Here is a 21720-nt window from a genome sequence, read left to right on the forward strand (position 1 = left end):
TGACCTTCATCTACTAGCGTAATCTTTTTCTTTTCTACGGGCCTTTATCTACTTGTAAGAAAGGTCATTTTTCTAAACTGGTTGTCCTCTTTTGGCCTGTCTGCTCGTTCCATTCAGAATCTGTGAGATCTCGGGTTGAGTTGGCAGATCCGATCTGGATATCGAAGTCACGACAGAGACACCTAGATCCACCGGCAACAGCGTGGGAGTTCGACGAAAGTGCACCATCGCCGGAGCGGACCTCAGTCGTTTCTTGGATCTGTGGGTGTTTGCCCTGTTGTTTCATTTTCTCGGCAGCAATGAACGACAAACACAAATATCAATAGTTTGAAGCCGGAGAACCCTTTGGAGGGCTCCGTTGATGCAACCTTAGCCGATGGTGGAGAGTTGGATTCGTAGACAAGCTCTGCTGGTGTTGGGGATGAGGAGAAAGAGGTCATGGAGATCGTTGGAGAGGTTGAGGAGCTGGTGGCATTGGAAAAGAAGAAGGAGAAGAGCGAGGAGGGTGAGAAATTGGGGAATCATACTAAGTTTTTGGTTGAAGAGACAAAGGAGAGGAGAATGTATTTGCGGAGAAAATAGGCAAAGATAATTAGGAGAAAACTTGGAGGTTGGTATGGTTAGAGATGCCAAGGAATCCGAGAGTATGGATGCAGAGAAGGGTAGTGATGAAGCAATTGAAAGCCCTAAGATTGTGGTTGAGGAGAAAACTTGAGATTAAGGTATGTTTCTGTTTAAATATACGTGTTTTCGTGTAACTTAGGTATTTTCTGTTTAAAAAAATTTGTTATTGTTTAATAATATTGGTTCATGTTTAAGTTCCAGTGTTTAACACAAACATACAATTTTAAGCAGAAACTGGGTTACTTAAGCGAAAACTGGGTTAGTTACACACAAACATACACTATTAAGCGGAAACAGACTAAGTTAAGCTGCTAATACAATAATACATTATATTCCGACTAATTTATATCCCAAGACTCTTTAGAAATTATTGGATTAAAAATTAAAATTAAAATTAAACTCAAATTCAATTGTTCTTTTTTAATAAATGCTTAAAATAATATTTAAAAGAAAATATCTTAAAATAAGAACTTTAGGGAATTAGAATGTAAAAGAACCATCTTTTTATGGATATATGGATCAATCTCTAGACTATTTTACCATGGATTAATTCTTGTTCTATAAACTTTAGACTGTTTTACCAATACTCCTTTAAATCATGCAGATTCCAATCAATATTTCCCTCCGAAATTAGAAGTACATTAAACATAAAGATAAATTTTTAACGTTTTTATGTTTAACAATAGTTGTTATTGTTTAAGTTATTTTATTTCCGTTTATCAATCTGGGTTTTTGTTGAAGCTAACACGTTTTCGTTTAACAGTCTCGGTTACTGTTTATCCAATTACTTTAGAGCACATTGTTAAATGTTTTACTTTTAATTTGTTGGGTTTCAATATTTTTACATTATATGTTAATGGGTATCTAATTAAGTTTACTAGTTTTTGTTTAATAGTTTTAGTTTCTGTTTGCGAATACGCTTTTTACGTTTAACAATAGTTTTTTGTTTAAGTTATCTAATTTCTGTTTAATAATTCTGGTTTCTATTTAAGGTAACGTGTTTCCATTTAACAGTCTTGATTTCTGTTTAACAATAATTATTTTTGTTTAAATTATCTTGTTTTCATTTATCAGACCTGGTTTGTGTTTAAGCAACGTGCTCCCAACAATCAACCCCATGATAAACATTCTAACAATTTCAAATTTATCCATACAAAAAGAATCGACATAAATCGGATGAATATGAATTAAAAAAACACACACACACATACCAATTAAGAATCTCCAAGGGGATCGACATAAGTCCTAAATCGTTCCTTCCTCTCTTACAAAACACCGAATACCCTCCCCTTCCTCATCCTCTTTCCGCCTGTCCATTTTTTTGGTTCTCTAAATAAAGCACAGCACATCCCCCATCAGTATATCGATTCTCGCCGGCCTCTTCCTCTTCAAGACTGAGCCTTTCCCACCGACTCCGTCGTCAAACCAGAAGACGAACCCAAAGAGCCCATAGCAACAGAAGGTGGTGATGAAAATGGTCGAAGCCCACTAGAGATGCGCGGTGAGCCTCAAGGTCTTTCAAAAAATATTTGAAAAGATGGGGAAAAACTGGGTCATTTTAAATAAGATGATGTGTTTCCCCCACTATTGCCGAGGGTAAAAATGAAATTCAATTAAATAAACTAGACGGAATGAGCTGAAGGGGAAAAAATGAAGTGAAACAAAAAAGGAAAGACTGTCCGGCAAATTCAAAAATCAAAGAGGTTGTCTGGGAATTTTTGAAACTGTTAGAGGGTAAAAAATAATTTTTCCTTAAATAAATAAAAATATTATTTTTTATAGTCAAGGACTTGCACTAATGTGGAGAGCGCGTCCACAAACTCAACAAACCATGCCTTCACCTTGCATAGGTTTTGATCCCGGGTTTTTCCGAAATGAGAACCTTACGTAAGGGGGACTATGTACCAATAGCCCGTTGATTTTTATGTTATCAAGACACCAAAATTACTTTGATAAGAATAAACACCTCCATTACCCCAAAAAAATAAAATCTTAAAACATCAATAATTCTGCAAATAGACTTATAAATTCAAGAACAATTCCTAAGAGCTTTTAGACTTCAAACATCCAACTCTCAGTGTTTGAGATGCATAATCTTAGCACAAAATTTATTCTAAGAATTAAATAAATTAAAAATATTTTTTTTACTATAATGGAAATTTTTGCAATATATGGATTAAAAATTTGGGTCTCTTTTCATATTTGTTGAACAACCCCTATAAAAAAATCAAAGCAAGAAACAATCATATCATGAATTTCTTTATTCCACTGTCACCGAGATCAGGATTTTATTATTATTGACAAAAAAATAAAATAAAATAAAACTTCATACTTTGTAATTTCACAAACACTCTTTATGTGTTCCAAATGCGTTTTGCACTCTACTCTAGCAATAAAGTTAGAGTAATGCTATATCGTCCGAAGAAATCGTCCGAATTCCTCACTGTGAATGATGTGGCGACCATCACTATCTCTCCTAGTCAGCAATTTAAGTATTAAAATAAAAAACAAAATACGAAGCCCTAATATCTCCTTTTCCCCTCATCTTCAGTCAGCCATCCCGCTCCTTGTCGCCCACCGCCGCACGCCGTCACCGCCGCCCGCCGTCATTTCCACCAAAGCCCTCGCTGATGCTCCACGCCAAAGCCTTGCTTTTCCCTCGTCATCTTCTTATCGTCCTTTCTGTCTCTCTTTCTCTATCTCTTCTTAACTTTACTCGATCCTCGAAGTCAATGGAGAAGACGATGGTGAGAAGAGATGATGGGGAGTTTATTTAATTTTTATCAATTTCCTGGTAGAAAGGAAGAGTTAATATATATATATATATATATATCAGAACCGAAAGGCCAGATGCCTGGTTGCCTGCGTCATCTTCTTTCATGTTACGTGGGATCTCTCAAAAAGCACTTCCAAACAAAAAAATATTTGAAGCAACAAGAGCAAAGAGTCATAATAGAATGGAGTCTTTGATATGATGAGACATATACAAAAAAAGCGATGAAATCTTCTTGTAAATGTGTTCCTACACCATCATATCCTAAATACATGCTTGCAATAACAGTATCAAAATCTAAAATTATTACGGAGGAACTCTCTGATTTATACATAATTATTTTAACATACTGGCTAGAACGGAATATAATCACACCTATAAATCTAAAGTAGTGAGAAATTATCATACCAAATTTCTGGCATCTCATGCATCAGACACTATAAAAATAAATTCCACTAAATAAACCAAAAAGTTGGATTGGAAAGGGATCTAATGATCAATCATGAAAGGGAGATGCTCAAAAAACCCAGTGAGGAACTCTATGAAGCTTTGGAGCATATCAGCAAACTCATCGAGCCGGAGTTTCCTTGAGGAGAAGACGGAGAGGACGATGATGATGATGCCGCCATGCTAGAGAGTGACACAGCTGCAGTCGTCCAATACCTCACAAACGACCGAGGATCTTCAAATTAGCCATTAGAGTTGAAGATTAAGCTCACCAAAAACCCTAGAACTTCAAGACTTCCATCATTGAAGTGGGTGAAGTGACCGCCATATAAAAACTGGGTAAGTTTCACTGATGGCCATAAATGTTTTATCATTATAATGGTATGGCCACAAATATTTTTTTGTAACATTGCGGGCACAAAACTATTCTCCGGTTGCACTGATGGCCACATTGGTATGTTTGGGGGCTATTTCCGGCGAAGTTGATGATGTGGTCACCAAACACATGATCCATGTAATTAAGAAGCCTTTGTGGCCACTGCGTTATAATGATGAAATATTTGTGGCCACAATGTTATAAAAAAAACATTTGTGGCCAGAATGTTATAATGATGAAACATTTGTGGCCACCAGTGAAACATACCCTTTAAAAATTGAGTTTCTCCCACTTAAATAACTCCATTGAACTCTCTTGACATCATGATTTTACTTACCCGATCTCTCTCCTCATACAGATCTCTCCTAACTCCATATCTTGATTTCCCCATCCCCATTCTCAATTACACTATCAACACCATAGCTTAGCTTTCCTAACTCTTGATCTCAACGATTGTAACTCTTTATCTCTACTCTCCATCTATTCCTATAAGCATCTAAATTCAAGATTTATTATTCCGCCTTGAATTGTAGAAGAGGTGATTAGGGATCGTGAATATCTTTTAATTTATTTATTTTGTGTTTTCTTATATATTACTGTAAATATATAATTTGATTTTGAGTGAATGTTTATATTTTATTCAATTTAATTTCATTGGGAAATGAACATTCAAGTCTTATTAATTTAAAATTATTGTTTTCAATGAATTTTAGTGTCAAGTCTTGGAGGGTCCTTGGTAATTTTAATTTATAGTTTGAAGGAGCACGCCAAATTTGGTTAGGTTGCTCAATTTTACAATAAGTTTGAGTTGATCAACAAGTCTTGAATTTTAGTCAAGTTCTATTGGGCTTACTTGGTCATCAAATTTATTTGTATTCAAGATTTTATTGGATGAGGTATCCAATCTATGAAAGGTAGAGATAGATATCTTTATGAGGGACTTATTGTTGAGTCCAACCCATTTGGTGGGTTGGATGAATAAATAGGCTCAAGCCCATGGTTTAAAAATGAAGTTATGTCAACAGTATAACTTATAAGGGTATGATTGGAATTTCACATGGAGTTCAAAACTCTCATTTGTTTAGATGAGAGATGTGTGTGATGATCATTGCATTGAGAGAGAGAGAGAGAGAGAGAGAGAGAGAGAGAGAGAGAGAGAGAGCTATCAATAGAAAACCAAGTAAATAAAAAGGAAATGTGTGAAATAGGGCAAGAAGATAGGACGGCGATACAACGTCGGATCTTACTCAAATTCTGGGTGGAGGACCCTTGCAAGCAACTATACCTATTGGTTAGGTTTGATCTTTCCTTTGATCATTACTTGATGTTTGTTTGTTATCCATGGTGATAATGATGGTGATGATGATGATGATGGTGATGATGATGATGATGATGATGATGATGATGTTTGTATCATTAATACTCTCTTCATGAATGTTGTTGGCCATAGGGCTTGTAATCCTTTATTGAGCTAGAAAGAACTCTTGTAATCCTTTGTTGACATAATGGAAATGATTGTTAAGTGGCCTTAGGGTCCCGTGGTTTTTCACCCCTTGATTGAAGGGGTTTTTCTACGCTAAATCGTGTGTCTTTGAGTCTTGTTATCATTTTGCTACTTCTATAGAGTTGATTAAATACAAGTTTGTACTCAAAGTGGGAAGAGTAAGAAGATCCAGAAAATTCAGAGGAAGCACGGTTTGCTACAGTGGTTATGCTTGGACCGTGTTTATTCCATAACCTGAATTTTCTTCTAATGCTACAGTGAAGGTACTACGAGTTGCAAGACGCAGGGCGTGCTTTCACGCCATGATTATCTCAGGATAATTTAGTCTCAGAATTTTTCTTCTGTGCTATAGTAGAAGATTATAGTGTTCGTGCTACAATACGTTTTCTACAGTGTTAGAGCTACAGTAGTAGTGCTGCGATGACAAGTTCACGCCCGTGCTTCACGTTGTGATTCTCTGTGGATAAAGTTTGGTTTCATAACTTTACTCCCAATGCTACGATGACTACGATGAGTAGTGCCCCAAAGCGTGGTTGCTATAGTGTTTTTCCTAAAAACCTTCATCTCGCACTTCTGATCACACCGTTTCTCCATAAACTTATATATGAATGAATGAACGATAGCAGTTTCATATCATCCATGCATAATGTTTTAATATAAAATTTCAATTTTTTCATGTTTTAGCGGTAGTATATTGTTCCATGAAGCTAAGGTCCAAAATATGAAATAAACGAGTGTTTCCATGACTTCACCACCCAGCCAATTCTATTCCACTTACCAAGCCTCTTTTCTTAGCCACATATCTTTATGGCTAAAGAATGGAAAAAATCTTTCTCATGTTACATGAATCGTATCCTGGATATCCCCCATTAATAGGTTTGAGATCTGCATCTATGAATTGAAAGGTGCAAATAATCAACTCTGCAATCAATTGTTAGAATCAATAGAGGTTCAAATCATTCATTTAAATAAATCAAAACCCTTTTTATTAGATGATCATGTTTCTTCCCAAAGATAGAAATTCTTGATCAATAGAGGAACAATATAACCATTTTTGTTCAAGGGTCTCAGAGAGAGCTGAGCTAGGAATGTCTTACTAGTGAGCTATGTATAACAAAGCTGCAGTAGCTATCTCCAACTAATTGGGATATGGACGTTATTCTAATGAATGAATATATTTTCTTTATTCTATTTTGGATGGTGTGATTGCTTTGTTCATGCAAAGTGTGATTGCTCGAACTTCTAAAAGTTCATTTGCATGGATTGTTTAGGTATGATTGCTTAAACTTCTAGGTGCAATTGCCTACTGTGATACTTTTGTGTTTGAAGGAAGAAGAAACAATGCCTAGAATTTGATGTAGTAGTATGCGGTGTACTATGTGTCATTTTATTAGTATTTGTTGATGAATTAGAGAAGGTTATTCCCTATTGAGGTGGGGATTGAATTGAGAAAAGTGCAGGTGTTTTGAGTTCCAATCATATTTTAGAATATATGTAATGTATTAGGTTTGGTTTCTTAGTTTTGATGATACATTAATTGCCAATGTCATAAAATTATGCTTCTCTTTTGGCACCCAACTTTGCCTAATTATCACTTCAGTCACCGAACTTTAAAATATATAAAAATGGTTACCCAAGTTCATAGCACATAGATAACACAGAATAATTAACAATGATATAAACAAAAAGTTGTACTTATTGGACATCGTAGGCTCTACTACACTTGGCTTAATTCATCTCACCCACAAAAACAAAGCTTTTCTTCCAATGATCACCCATTCATATTCACAATGACTTGATGAATTGGGAAAGGTGGAACTCTCTATCCCTTGAACTCTTGAATGAAGAAGAAAGAAGGCAGTGATGACGTGGAAGGCTAAAGGTTAAGTGAGTCATCATCTTTCTGTAACATGACAATCCAGGTCAGATTGATGATGTGATTCACAAGTGATAATCCGTACAGAAATTATTTTACTTAATCTTTATTAAATGGAAGATTGATTTTAATAAGATCATAGGTCATTGGCTATTAATATTTAGGATCACAGATTATTTAGGCCACTCTCTTATGCCATTCCCATCTCAGATCAAGTAATTTTTTCAATTTAAAAAATAAAAGCTCTTCCATGTTTCTGACTCAAACTGTGCAACCATATTATTCAATTTTTTTATTCAAAAGATTGAATTGGATTAAATAAAAAACTTGTATGCCAAAGCTTGACCATGCCCGTTGTTATCACTAATTACCATATAAAGTGAAATAAAATTTTATTTAAATAAAAAAAATTGAATTTTTTTTAAAATTCTATATTATATATTTTTTTTCAAACATTATTATTATTATTATTATTATTATTATTATTATTTACTTCATTTACTTTTGTAGAAATAAACATTATATAAAACTTATTTTTAAATTAATCTTATTTTTTGTCAAGTGAACACTAAAAATAGGAAAATAAAAGCTTTTGAAAAGTGAAACTTACTCCAAAATGAACACTTGAATCAACCTCTTTAGAGAAATGACACATCCCTCCCTTTCTTCAATTCCATTCACTTTCCTCAAGTGAGCAATCCTTAGTGGCTTAGAATATGAGGGCTTCAAGCCCATAATCAAAAACAAATAGCAAATGGGATTTGGGGTTAGAAAAATGGGCACTGGGGATTTTGAGCATTGACAAGATGAGAGAGAGAGAGAGGGAGAGAGAGACGAGTTTTGAGCATTGGCAAGGCGATTGAATGGTGAAATCATGTTGAATTTTGCTTAAATTAGATGGTGAATTCTTGAAAGTTACTCCTCATTACCAAGCTTAATTTATCATTTAGCCTCAATTTGGTGTTCTCTTGGCTTATGGGTCATGTAGTTTTTCCACCTCTCAATTGAAGAGGTATTCCATTAAATTGGTGTCTTGATTTGTGTGGTTGATTTATTTTGTTAACATTTGTTGGACATCTTATTTTAGCATAAAGACAGAAAGTTTGCACTCGTTTGTAGTTATTCTAATATATATATACATGGGCCTAAACATGCCAATATTGCAGGTTGTGTTGATATACAGAGATACATGAGCTTGAGCATAATCATGTTGGAGGTCATGTTCATGTTGATGTACAGTGAGATACATAGGTCTAAGCAAGCCTGAATTGAAAGGCATATTCTGTTGAGTTGTGTGGAGCCTGATTATATTAAACACCCCTTGTGTTATTTGGAAATTTGTGAGGGGGTATTTTAGAAATTTCCATTGTAATAGGGTTTTTTTTTTCTGTTTCCCCCCTCTTATATATATATATATATATATATATTCATCCTTGTAAAAAGAAGTTATTTTGAGGGAGAAGAAAATACTGAAATCAGCTGGCGGCCGTGGACGTAACCCTAGTTTTTGAGGGTGAACCACGTAAATGCGTGTTTTTTCTTCTATTCTTGCCTTTTTTCTTAGTTCCTAACAACTGGTACCAGAGCAAGGTTTTTTTGTTTTTTGAGTGGGAGCAATGGCAGAGGAAGTAGGAAAGGCATCTGGAGTAGAAAAGTTTGATGGCACAGACTTCGCGTATTGGAGGATGCAGATTGAAGATTATCTGCATGCAAAGAAATTACATCTACCTCTTTTGGGGATAAAACCAGAGACGATGAAGGCTGAGGATTGGGTTCTTCTTGACAGACAGGTACTGGGAGTTATCAGATTAACTCTGTCAAGGTCTGTTGCACATAATGTTGTGAAGGAGAAGACCACAGCAGATCTGATGAAGGCGTTGTCTAGTATGTATGAAAAGCCGTCGGCAAATAACAAGGTGTATCTGATGAAGAAATTGTTCAATTTGAAGATGGCAGAGAACGCATCAGTAGCACAACATCCTGAATGACCTCAACACTATCACAAATCAATTGTCGATGCAGAGAAATTGATTTTGATGATGAGGTTCGATGCTACGATCGCTTACGGCTTCTTTTGCCGAAACAGTTGGGAAGCAATGAGGATGGCGATGAAGCAATTCTATGGGAAAAGGAAAAAGCTCAAGTACAATAATATACGAGATCTAGTTTTGGTGAGGAGATTCGCAAAAGAGATGCGAGGTGAAACTTCGGGGATCCGGCTCGCCCCTAAATCTTGAGACAAGAGGTAGAAATATTAACAAAAGCTCAAATCGGGGTAGATCAAAAATCCGAAATTTCAATCAAAAGCAGTAAATCTAGATCGAGCCGATTACATACAATCTTTGGGAATTGTGGAAAAAAATAGGTCATTTTCAGGGGAACCAATGCAAAAAAACCCTAAAAAGAAGAATGAAGATGATTACGCGAATCTTGTAATGAGAAGAGATACATGATGCATTACTTCTTGCAATAGATAGCCCACTTGATGATTGGGTTTTGGACTCAGGAGCTTCATTTCATACCACTCAACACCGAGATATCCTACAAAATTACACTACAGGTGATTTTGGGAAGGTATATTTGGCTGATGGTTCAGCCTTGGATGTTGTAGGTGTGGGAGAAGTCAGGATATCATCACCCGATGGATCCATCTGGTCATTGGAGAAGGTTCGGCATATTCCAGACTTGAGGAGGAATCTGATTTCTGTTGGACAGCTTGATGATGAAGGACATGCAATCCTGTTTGCTGGTGGTACCTGGAAGGTTACAAAGGGAGCCAGAGTATTGGCTCGTGGAAAAAAAACTGGCACTCTATATATGACCTCATGTCCAAAAGATACAGTTGCAGTTACTGAAGCAAGTATTGATGCAAACCTATGGCATTGCAGGCTTGGTCACATGAGTGAGAAAGGATTGAAGATGTTGATGTCAAGAGGAAAGCTACCAGAAATAAAGTCTATTGATTTTGATATGTGTGAAAGTTGCATCTTAGGAAAGCAGAGAAGGGTGAGATTCTTGAAAAGCGCGGGACTCGAAGGTGAAAAAAATTAGAATTAGTGCACAGTGATTTATGGGGACCTTCACCGATTGCATCACTTGGAGGTTCAAGGTACTATGTAACTTTTATTGATGACTTAAGCAGAAAGATGTGGGTTTATTTTTTGAAAAATAAATCAGATTTATTTGAGACTTTTAAAAAGTGGAGAGCCATGGTTGAGACGAACAGGTTTGAAAGTAAAAATGCTTAAGATCGGATAATGGAGGGAGTACGCGAGATGGAGGGTTCGGTGAGTATTGTGCTACGGAAGGAATTAAGATGGAGAAGACTATTCTCGGAACACCACAGCGGAATGGTGTGGCGAGGCGCATGAACAGAACTCTCAATGAGCGTGCTAGGTGTATGAGGCTACATGCTTTGGGTTACCAAAAGTTTTTTGGGCTGATCTGTTAGCACTGCTGCTTACCTAATAAATCGAGGGCGTCGGGTTCCTATAGAGTTTAGAATTCTCGAGGAGGTTTGGAGGCGGTAAAGAAGTGAAGTTTTCATATCTAAAAAGTTTTTTTGGTGTGTATCTTATGTTCACATTGATTCTAATGCTCGAAAGTAAACTTGATGCAAAGTCTAAAAAAATGTTTTTCATTGGATATGGTGATGAGAAATTTGGTTATAGGTTTTGGGATGAACAAAAGCAGGAAAAAAATCATCGAAGCGAAATGTGATATTCAATGAACGGGCTATGTACAAGGACAGGTCAACCGTACTGTCAGATGTCACAGATCAAAAGAAATCTGAGGTTGTCAACTTAGATGAATTGGTGAAAAGTACTATTCAGAAAATGAGTGAAGAAGATAAGGAGATTGCAGATTCACAGGTTGATCATAGTACACCAGTAGCTGAAGTTCGCAGATCCTCCAGGAACATTAGATCTCCTCAACGTTATTCACCATCACTAAATTATCTCCTGTTGACTGATGGTGGTGAACCAGAATGTTATAATGAAGCTTTGCAAGATAAGAATTCAAGCAAGTGGGAGTTAGCCATGAAGGATGAGATGGATTCCTTGTTGAGGAATCAAACATGGGAACTGACTGAGTTGCCAACAACTAAGAAGGCTTTGCACAACAAGTGGGTATACAGAATAAAGAATGAGCATGATGGTAGCAAACGATACAAGGCCAGATTAGTAGTTAAAGGGTTCCAACAGAAGGAGGGTATTGACTACATAGAGATATTTTCTCCAGTTGTGAAGATATCAACGATTAGACTGGTGCTTGGAATTGTAGCTGCAGAGAATTTACATCTTGAGCAGTTAGATGTGAAGACAGCGTTTCTTCATGGTGACTTGGATGAAGACATTTACATGCTTCAACCAGAAGGGTTTGTTGTTCAGGGGCAAGGGAATCAAGTCTGCAAACTGAGAAAGAGCTTGTATGGCCTGAAACAAGCTCCAAGACAGTGGTACAAGAAATTTGATAGTTTTATGCATGAAATTGAGTTCAAGAGATGTGAAGCTGATCATTGTTGCTATATCAAGTTTTTTGACAATTCCTATATCATCTTAATGGTGTATGTAGATGATATGCTCATTGCAGGGTCTAGCATTGAGGAGATCAATTATTTGAAGAAACAATTGTCAAAACAGTTTGCAATGAAGGATTTGGGAGCTGCAAATCAAATCCTTGGTATGAGAATCATTAGAGATAAGGCTAATGGTATATTGAAGATCTCACAGATCGGAGTATGTGAAGAAAGTTCTTAGCGATTCAATATGAATGAAGCCAAATCTGTAAAGCACACCCTTGGGAAGTCATTTTTAAAAGCCGAGCAAAAGAACAGTCACCGAAGACAAAAGAAGAAGAGGATTACATGAGGAAGGTGCCCTATGCTTCAGCTATTGGCAGCTTGATGTATGCTATGGTGTGTACAAGGCCGGGACATTGCACATGCAGATGGGAGTTGTGAGTAGATTCATGAGTAGGCCTGGAAAAGCGAGCATTGGGGAAGCGGTTAAGTGGATTCTAAGATATTTGAAGGGCTCATCGGATATATGTATTTGTTTCACGGTGCAAGTTTGAAACTTGAGGGGTTATGTAGATCTTGATTTTCTTTGGAGATACGAGATAACGAGGAAGAGTACTACGAGGTATATCTATACATTGAATGACAACTGCGAGTTAGTTGGATTTCTCAATTCTGAGAAAGTTGTTGCTCTTTCTACAACAGAAGCAGAGTATGTTGCTGTTACAGAAGCTAGCAAGGAGATGATCTGGTTACAAAATTTTTTGGCAGAATTGGGAAAGAGGCAGGAGAATAGTATTTTGTACAGCGACAACCAAAGTGCCATTCATCTTGCTAGGAATTCAGCATTTCATTCAAGAACCAAGCATATACAGTTAAGGTATCATTTCATTCGGACTTTATTAGAAGATAAAGTGTTGGCTCTTGAGAAGATTCCAGGCAGTGAAAATCCAGCTGATATGTTAACCAAGGTAGTTATTGTTGACAAAGCCGAAGCTATGCAAAGTTTCGATTGGTTTGAGCACCGATGATTAGAAGGGTTTGTCAGCGATCTGTTGTTCGATTGTGTTTCTTTGAAGATTTGAAGCTTGAGAACTTGGATGAGATCGGGTCTCAAGTGGGAGATTGTTGAGTTGTGTGGAGCTCGATTATATTAAACACCCTTGTGTTATTTGGAAATTTGTGAGGGGGTATTTTAGAAATTTCCATTGTAATAGGGTTTTTTTTTTCTCCCCTCTTATATATATATATATATATATATATATATTCATCCTTGTAAAAAAGTTATTTTTGAGGGAGAGAAAATCATCGAAAATCAGGTAGTCGTGGGCGTAACCCTAGTTTTGGGTGAACCACGTAAATCTGTTTTTTCTGTTTTTCTTCTATTCTTGCCTTTTTTCTTAGTTCCTAACATATTCATCAAGCCCCAATTTGCGAGAGTTACATGGGCTTTAACACACACTCGTTCATGAGTGGTATAGGTTAGTTAAAGGCCACATCTTGTGTGACGAGATGGAAGAAAAAGGTTCATGTGGGATGATAAACCTGACTTCTTCTACTTACGCTATTTAAAAGAGCAAAATGCAAGACTTGTTAAATATTAAAAAAAAACTATTTATATCTATTATAAAAAAAGGCAAAGTAAAAAGACTTCATCGTGGACCCCACCTATCTTAAATAAAAACCCCCACCTCCATTAAATAAGGAAAACAAAAAGCAGTTGCTTTTTATTTTTCCCATTCTTTAGCCCGATGAAACCCCTATATCTTCTTTCCTAAAAGCCATGAGCCTTCCCTTCCATTTGTTTCTTCACTAACCGGAACTCCCTATTTCTTAGCCTCACCGTCAACCTCACCATTAGCTATGCCATCGCCTTGGGTGTGGAGCTTCAAAAAGGTGATTCGGCGGTCAAAAACTTCATCTATCTTCCTTTGTGCCTCCCTTGCTTGGTGAGCTGATGAAAATCATAGACTTTTTCCCTTGCATGCCATGGAGCTAGGAGCGGCCTCAAGGGCTTGTTGTCTGTCTAATTTTCGCCATCCAACCTTGTAAGCCTTTTGTTTGAAATTTTTTTTTTCTTGTTCTTGCCAATTAGGTTGCCTAGCTTGTAGGTAAAAAGAGATGATACTAGCATATTATATTTTTTAGTTCTTTTTTTGCTTTGCTAGTAAAGGATATTAGTTTGTATTGAATAGCATGTGTCTTATTTGTCTACTTGGCTAATTGCTTAGTTTTGGTTATGCCCACAAGGTGTTTGTTGAAATGTCATTTCCCTTGAAACATGATTTTTGGCTATGGTACGGGCTAAGTTATCTTGTGATTAGATGTTTAGTATTAGATAGAGTAGAAAGTGAGTCTTTAAATTTTGGCATAGGTTTTGATCCATGTTTTGGGTTGTGTTAAATTATTGTTTTGAACTATTAGATTTTGATTATGCTTTTAGGGTTGTTCAAGAAGGATTGATCTTGTCTTCGAGTGGGAGTTAGATTTTTGGGATCTCCAGGTAAGTAAACCACATATAAATCTGTAAATATATGTATATGCAAATTCTGATTTTCGATAATGGTTTATATAATCATTTTGTTAATTTGGATTTTATTGTTTAGAAAATAAACATTTCTATATCATTTTAGTTATTTTTTATTATTATTATTTTTTTACTTTAGGAAAATACGGATTCATGGTGTGTGTATATATATATATATTTTTTGAATTAGTATATTTGTTTAATTAGTTTATTTGTTTAATTCATGATTAATTGAATTTATTTGAATTCTTGGGAAATGATATTTTTGTTTTTAGTGGGTTATTTCCATATTTAATATTATTTGTGTGTGGATTATTACATTAGTTAATAATAGATTATTTGATATAATTGGAATACTTTTTGATAGAAAATGGGATCACAAAATTTCACTGTTTCTGCGTTGACAATAATTTTTGATGTATAGATATATATTTTTGTATAGAAATCAGTGAGTCCCCAATTAACAATGCAATAACTCATCACCATGGGGTTAAACATCGACCGTGTCGATCACGTACTGCCGACATAAAAACTATAGTTTAGCACTGTTCCGTCGGTGAAGAATAGCGGCTTCGATATTCGGCTCGGGTCAGCGATGGTAAACCTATGAGTTACGAAATCCGACTCGAGTCATCGAGTTTAAATAAATGAGTTATGATATTTTGTTTTGGCATTAGTTGTTTTGGGGGACTTATATGCTCGTTATTTTGATAAATTAAATCTGTTTTGAACCATTTCTGATTTATGGGTTCATTTTGATATTTATTTCATTATATTACATTTTGTATGTTTTTAAAGATTATTGGACATTTTGTGATCATGATATTTTTAGTGGTTACTTACTGGGCTCCCAAGCTCATAATCCCATTTGATTAATTTTTCGGGGTTTTGAGGGCCTTGTATGCCTACTTGGTTTTCGACCTTGTAGGGTGTCATGCTGGTTTGTCAGCATCCTGGTCCATAGAGGTCGGGTTCGGGCTCTGACACTTCGCTATTTGGAAGAGCAAATTGCAAGACTTATTAATTATTAAAAAACTATTTAAATCTATTATAGAAAAGGCAAAGTAAAAAAAAAGACAAGTAATGATAAAGGGAAATTATTGCAAATGAAAATTGCCTCTATAGTTATGCAATGGGATAATATTAGCATTTTCCATCTTATCTCTAAAAAAGTGAAGATTGATGAACTTTGAAAGAAAGTAAAAGCCATATATATATATATATATATATATATATATATATATATATATATATATATATATATATATGTAAACACCTACAAGAACAAAGCCACAACCATCAAAAGACTTGTGAATTTGAAGTACAGTCATAAGAGAAGTATGATTGAGCACACTAGTGATTTCCAATGCTTGGTGAACCAATCAACTACAATCAAAATGCCTCTTGATGATAAGTTGCAAGCATTGCTACTCTTCCTTGCTCGAGAGCTTTAAAACATTAGTAGTGTAACACTTGGAAGAAAGCCAACAATGGAGATGGTAAAAATAAGTCTACTGAGTGAAGAAGCTAGAAGAAAAGAAAAAGATGAATTCTTCTCTAAGGTACTAGTTTTTTAACAGCATGAAAGATGAGGAAGAAGTAAAAACAAATATCCTCAAGGTCATGGCAAAAGGGATACACTCATAGGGAAATTAGAGAACGGGAAAAATATTAAGTGCTTTCATTGTAAGAAGATGGGTCACATGAAAAGGAATGCATATTTCTGAAAAGAGAGAGCGGAGTGACAAAGTAAAAATGAGAAAAGTGATTAATGTAGCATCTATTAAAGAAGAAGTTACCATTATTTGTGATAATAGTTGTGTTAGTCCTATATACTAATTGTGATTTATTTATTTATTTCATAGTTTAGCCGTGATTTTGGCAGGATCTCATAAAATATAATTTAAATAATGAAATATTACTCTAGTTGTTTTAATGATTGTAAGCCAAATAGATATATAATTTAAAATATTGATAAAAAATTTTTAACTAATGAAATTATAACATGTAGTAGGATCTCATAAAAATAGTGTGTGTACCACGACGGTTTTCTCTATGACTTATTCAGCCCTGCATTTAGTTCAAGGTAACTTTCAATAATGTCAACTTAAAGAACATAGTTTGCTTAAAGATTTCCAATAAAGAATAAGCATGCATAAAATAAACTAATGATGGTGAACAATCACATTGCTAAAAAGTGCGAGTGCCACGTGCAAGACTCTTACTCACCTAGGAGACAAAATTAATATTATGTACATAAAAAGATATATGTTAGTCGGTTAGTGTATTGTGGGTTTAGAATTCACTCAATCCCTCATACAAACACTCACACAATCACACACAAATCAAAGAGAAATTAAGGAGGCACAAAAGTGGTGACCCGGGTTCAGCACAACACTTGCCTATGTACGGGGATCTCGGAAATAAAAATCCACTAAAAAGGGGGAATAAAAGCGAGTACAACTCTCACACCCATCCTCACAAAAAGTAAATAAGAACCTTCTCGATTGCCCAATGGCCACTTTCTCTTACCCACACACTTGGGGTATCTCCGGTGACTCATTCTAAATCTTAGAGGAAGATCACTTATATCAGTGGATCGATGATATTACTTCAATCATGGGCATAGTACAGGATCTCAAATATATCCCTTCAAACCCTTTCTATCAAATCCTTTCCTCTAGCCCGTAGGTGAGAACATATTAAATTGATAATTCATTTTTATACTCAATTATAATAAATTGAGTTGTAATTTATTCTCATTTTTAGGTGTGCCACATTGAAGTGGTGACGATAGTAGTAGCAACAAGCACAATGTGAAAGTATACTGAGCGAGTTATTGGATTGTAGAGATGCAATAGGTATGTATTTGAAAAAATTGATAATACATGCACATATTTTAGGTATTAATAATCATTGCTAATTTGGTAAACAACTTTGAAAAATTTGTATGGTGGCCTTATGATGTAGACGACATAATAGCATAAGTAGCACTCGACATTTTTATGAACAGACCTTTGTAGACCGCGTTTACATCATTGATTTGCTTAGAGATGTTGTTGAGTGGCACCAAACTAATTGAGCTGTAGAGACAATTTTGAAAAGCTCACTCACCAAGGTGTATCCAAGCTTGCTCGGTTCATTGGACCAACCACGATCATGATCTTCATGGCGGGCGGCCACCAGTTAGGGGCGCTAATGCAGGGAGATGGATCGGATCTTTTGAGAGATAGAGCATCCGTTACCTCTCACCCTTCATGTTTTTGCCAAGAACAATGCAATCTCAGTTGAATATGAATGGTCTACCACTAACACCATACTATTTTAGTCGACGGATCAGGACCTGTTGGATCCTCGTATTTAGAGAAAAGCACTCTTCCAATGCCACTCCGAGACGTTTCCTCGCAGCGTGTCAAATGAGCCACCACCAAGTCCTCTTATGACGAGAGAAGTCGTGGCGTAGTTCTTGGGCGAACATGATGATGCACATATTCCTCATCAACCACAATATGAGGGGATTTTCCAATCATTTTCATTCTATCGGATGATATCAACGTTATGAGCATCTCATCTCCACTGAATTTCCTCCCATTTGAGCCACCAAATACTCGATTGATTTCGGGATGGACTTTGCGGAATATGTTTGAGTATCAACCTCATCCACCTATGGAGCGAGCAACGATCAGCCACTCAACTCCATTTCGGCAACAAGGTAGGAATCTCGCCAGAGCTCTTCATACTGTTGTTGCAGAACCTAAACACTCCAACTCGTGATCATGATTCGAATGAATCGTCCGTGATGATCCACGCGTACCGAGTGAGCCACGAGACTTTAGGCCCACGAGGACTACACAGCGAGATATCCATCTGCTTAATGTTTTACTAAGGATGGCGTCGTAGGCGCTGGACTAGGCTCATTATAGTAGATGTCGTCTTCACTATGTGCTGCGTAGATGTTGTCTACTATGTTGGTGTTCTATGTTTTGTGTGTGTGTGTATGTGTTTTGTATTTATTTTTTCTTCATAGGCTTAAACAAAGTTTTTAATGATAAGTCATTGCATGTTATAAATATATGGAAATCTTACATCATAAAACATTTACAACAAAGAGACATTTTAGACTACATTTTCGGTCCAGCTACTTGGACCGGCTATACTAGAGACCCGATTTTAATGACTATGTCGTTCATTTCGCGGCTTATAAACCACAGCGTTTTGGCTACACCTTCCCTAATATCCATCTTGTTGTGAATCCTTGTACATTTTGGTCATCTTGTCATTCAGTCTTGTAATCGTAACATCATAATGTAGGCGGACCATTATAAAGGTTCTAATATCCATTGTTGATAATGGTTTCGAACTCTTCACAATACATTAAAAGCGCCCTAAAAGCCTATACGTTGTCAACATCTTCCTCCCAATGTAAGAGCAGATATGCGTGCATACGTGGAACGACATGGCGACATGGAAAATATGAGTGTCTCAAAAGTACACGCAATTGCACCGTGTGCTCTTAGATTGATCGATAACTCAGGCTATACCACCACATTGCGGGGGTGACATCTCATCTACCATAAAGACTTCTCTTCACGGTCGAATAAAACGACAAACATAAAATCTTTTGGATCTTTGCTTGTTGATTTTTCTTGGATTGCCTTCATCGTTGATTTTGAGAAGATAAGGGACGTCGATCACGAGCTTGTACAGCTACCTATCCTCTGAAACAACTCGGCCAAAGTCGATACGTTGACAGCAACTTAGGCTGATTATGGGAAGGGTTTCTTATTCCCTTAAGCCGAATTAACACATTACGCGAGGTTGGTTGTCATGTGACCATACCTTCGCTCTTCTTTACTGAAGGCTTGGGCCCACTTCTCGCGGTATGTTATCCAACCATCCTCATCACCTCGCGTCATTGTCGATATGTACTTGATGAGTTAAAATCTTGAATGATTTCAAATAGCCTCATGACCAATCAACCTATAAAATTAAGATAATTTCAACAATTAATAACAATGATAAAACTTAGATTATTAAACTTGTAACGCAATATTAACAACTATCCGTTCTATGTTTTCTAAAATGGCGCAGAAATCGTGAGATATGTCGGATATAGTAAACATGGTACATACGAGCACTCTCATCAGCGCCTACGCATATGCTGGCCGTTTAATAGATTCCACTGACGATCGGATATCAAAGCATATTCCCTCTTGTGGTGTTACGACTAGAATGTAAGTTGCGAAAGAAAGTTCATCGACCAATGACGGCTCTCTTTCATGATGGCAAAGGCAATCGGTGAGATATTTTATTTACCGTCTTGTGCGACCGTCATCGATACTACTTGTATTTTCCATAAATATGTGTGCCGTCTATACTGGACATGATTGGTTTGCATGGCACTTATTTGAGAAAGCTTCCACACATGCGAGGGAAGCTCAACGAGCTCTCTGAAAATATGAGTATCCGCATCACAAGGTAAAGATCCCTCGGCGTATGCCGGCATTTGGGTCTCAAGAGAGATCAACTATTGTCCTAAGGCAACGAACTATTATGGCACGATGCATGCGCCATCTTGGTAATTCGTTATAGGACTCCTTCCAATTACTAAATGCGAAACTTCCCAGCCGTCTAAATGTCATTGTGTAGTGTATATCGATTCACTGATCTCAGCTATCGACCAAATACATTGATGCTTGGCTGTTGTTGGACTGGTAGTCTTGTATGTTTTTAATAAATCATGTTTGAGATACAACGTCAAATGATCTTAGGAGATCATTACCGATGCGCACGGCGTGAGGACCCAGTAGTACTTTGTAATTTCAGCATAGCATGCTATGCTTACTGCTTAGGAGTTCGTGAACCCTCGATTACATCTATCACCATATGACTTGCGTTTACCTAAAGTGCGCTCGGATCCGCTCGATGACCTTGTATTCCGCAGAATTCACGATGAGCGATAAGCGGTAATGGCTTAATTGCGGTCGCTGACATCGTGATGCTTCAAAATCCACATGCCTACATGTAGATCTCCATATGACATTGCTCCCAGCAATGTATTACAGCATCTGACAATAAGAGTACTCGGAATTCTTGTGCTAGCATTGCTTCCAAATCAAAGGTCCCCATATGTACTCCTGGAGGTTTGACCGTCCTACATTGTAGTAAATACTGACTGGTACATGTTTGATTACTTTGTTGTAGTTACAGACCAATGACCAAGTTTGACCCACCATCTTACTTTGCTTACTAAACTCACCGGTACAGTCTAATTCAGACTTTCGTCGATACAGGTTTGATCGCCCTATCTACGTAATAATTACTAAGCCCAAAGTGCGGCGAGGTTAGGCCCGCCAACTTCATAATAATTTACGTAGACCGGTACAGAGTTTGACTGTCGTATTTCTAATATGGAATTTATATTTTATAAAAGCGTAAAATAATATAAATTGATTTTTATTTTTCCTATATAACTTTTAAAAAAACTAAAAATTTCTTAATGACTCGTTAAAATTTTTATTTATTTTATTTTAAAAATTAAACTTTTGAAAACAAAGCGTCTCCTTTTTTTAATATTAAAAAAAAAACCCTACATATAACACTTGACATTAAAAATTGTTTAGAAAAAACAAACAACTTTGATATTTCGTTGGTGGGCCCTATAAGAATCAAAAGATCATTTTATAAGTCACGGTAGGGTGGAATTCTGCCTCATCAAAATACACCAAGACACTCGTCGTCACAGTACGTCACTTAAAAGCAATTTGCGGTTATAAATAGTGATGTGGGGCCCATGCACCACTGATACCACTTTCGAAGTGACGCGCGTGGCGATAGCGTGACAAGAAGCGGAGTCAGAAATTCGGTCATACAATTTTCTAAGGTTTTCGCCATGAGCGCGTTTTTGTCCGGATCCGGCTGCGCCAAACTCGCATCCCGATTTAACGCCCATCATCCAGATTCCATGATGTCCTTTATTGTGAATTTATATAATACTCCTTCAAATATAATTTTTTTTTAAAATTAGGTCTATTTTGCTTTAAAAATCATTATTTTTTTACAATATTATAAATT

At 36.4% G+C, this 21720-nt stretch overlaps 1 long non-coding RNA gene across 1 annotated transcript; it reads left to right on the forward strand.

Moving 5' to 3' along the window:
* The first annotated feature begins 13946 nt into the window (after positions 1–13946).
* On the forward strand, positions 13947–14612 carry LOC120270145. The gene is made up of 3 exons (XR_005539577.1): positions 13947–14015; positions 14119–14167; positions 14563–14612. It is a non-coding gene; the product is annotated as an uncharacterized LOC120270145 (long non-coding RNA).
* The last annotated feature ends 7108 nt before the right edge of the window (positions 14613–21720 follow it).

The sequence above is a fragment of the Dioscorea cayenensis genome, chromosome 10 (genome assembly GCF_009730915.1).
Source record: "Dioscorea cayenensis subsp. rotundata cultivar TDr96_F1 chromosome 10, TDr96_F1_v2_PseudoChromosome.rev07_lg8_w22 25.fasta, whole genome shotgun sequence".
NCBI classification, from domain to species: domain Eukaryota; kingdom Viridiplantae; phylum Streptophyta; class Magnoliopsida; order Dioscoreales; family Dioscoreaceae; genus Dioscorea; species Dioscorea cayenensis.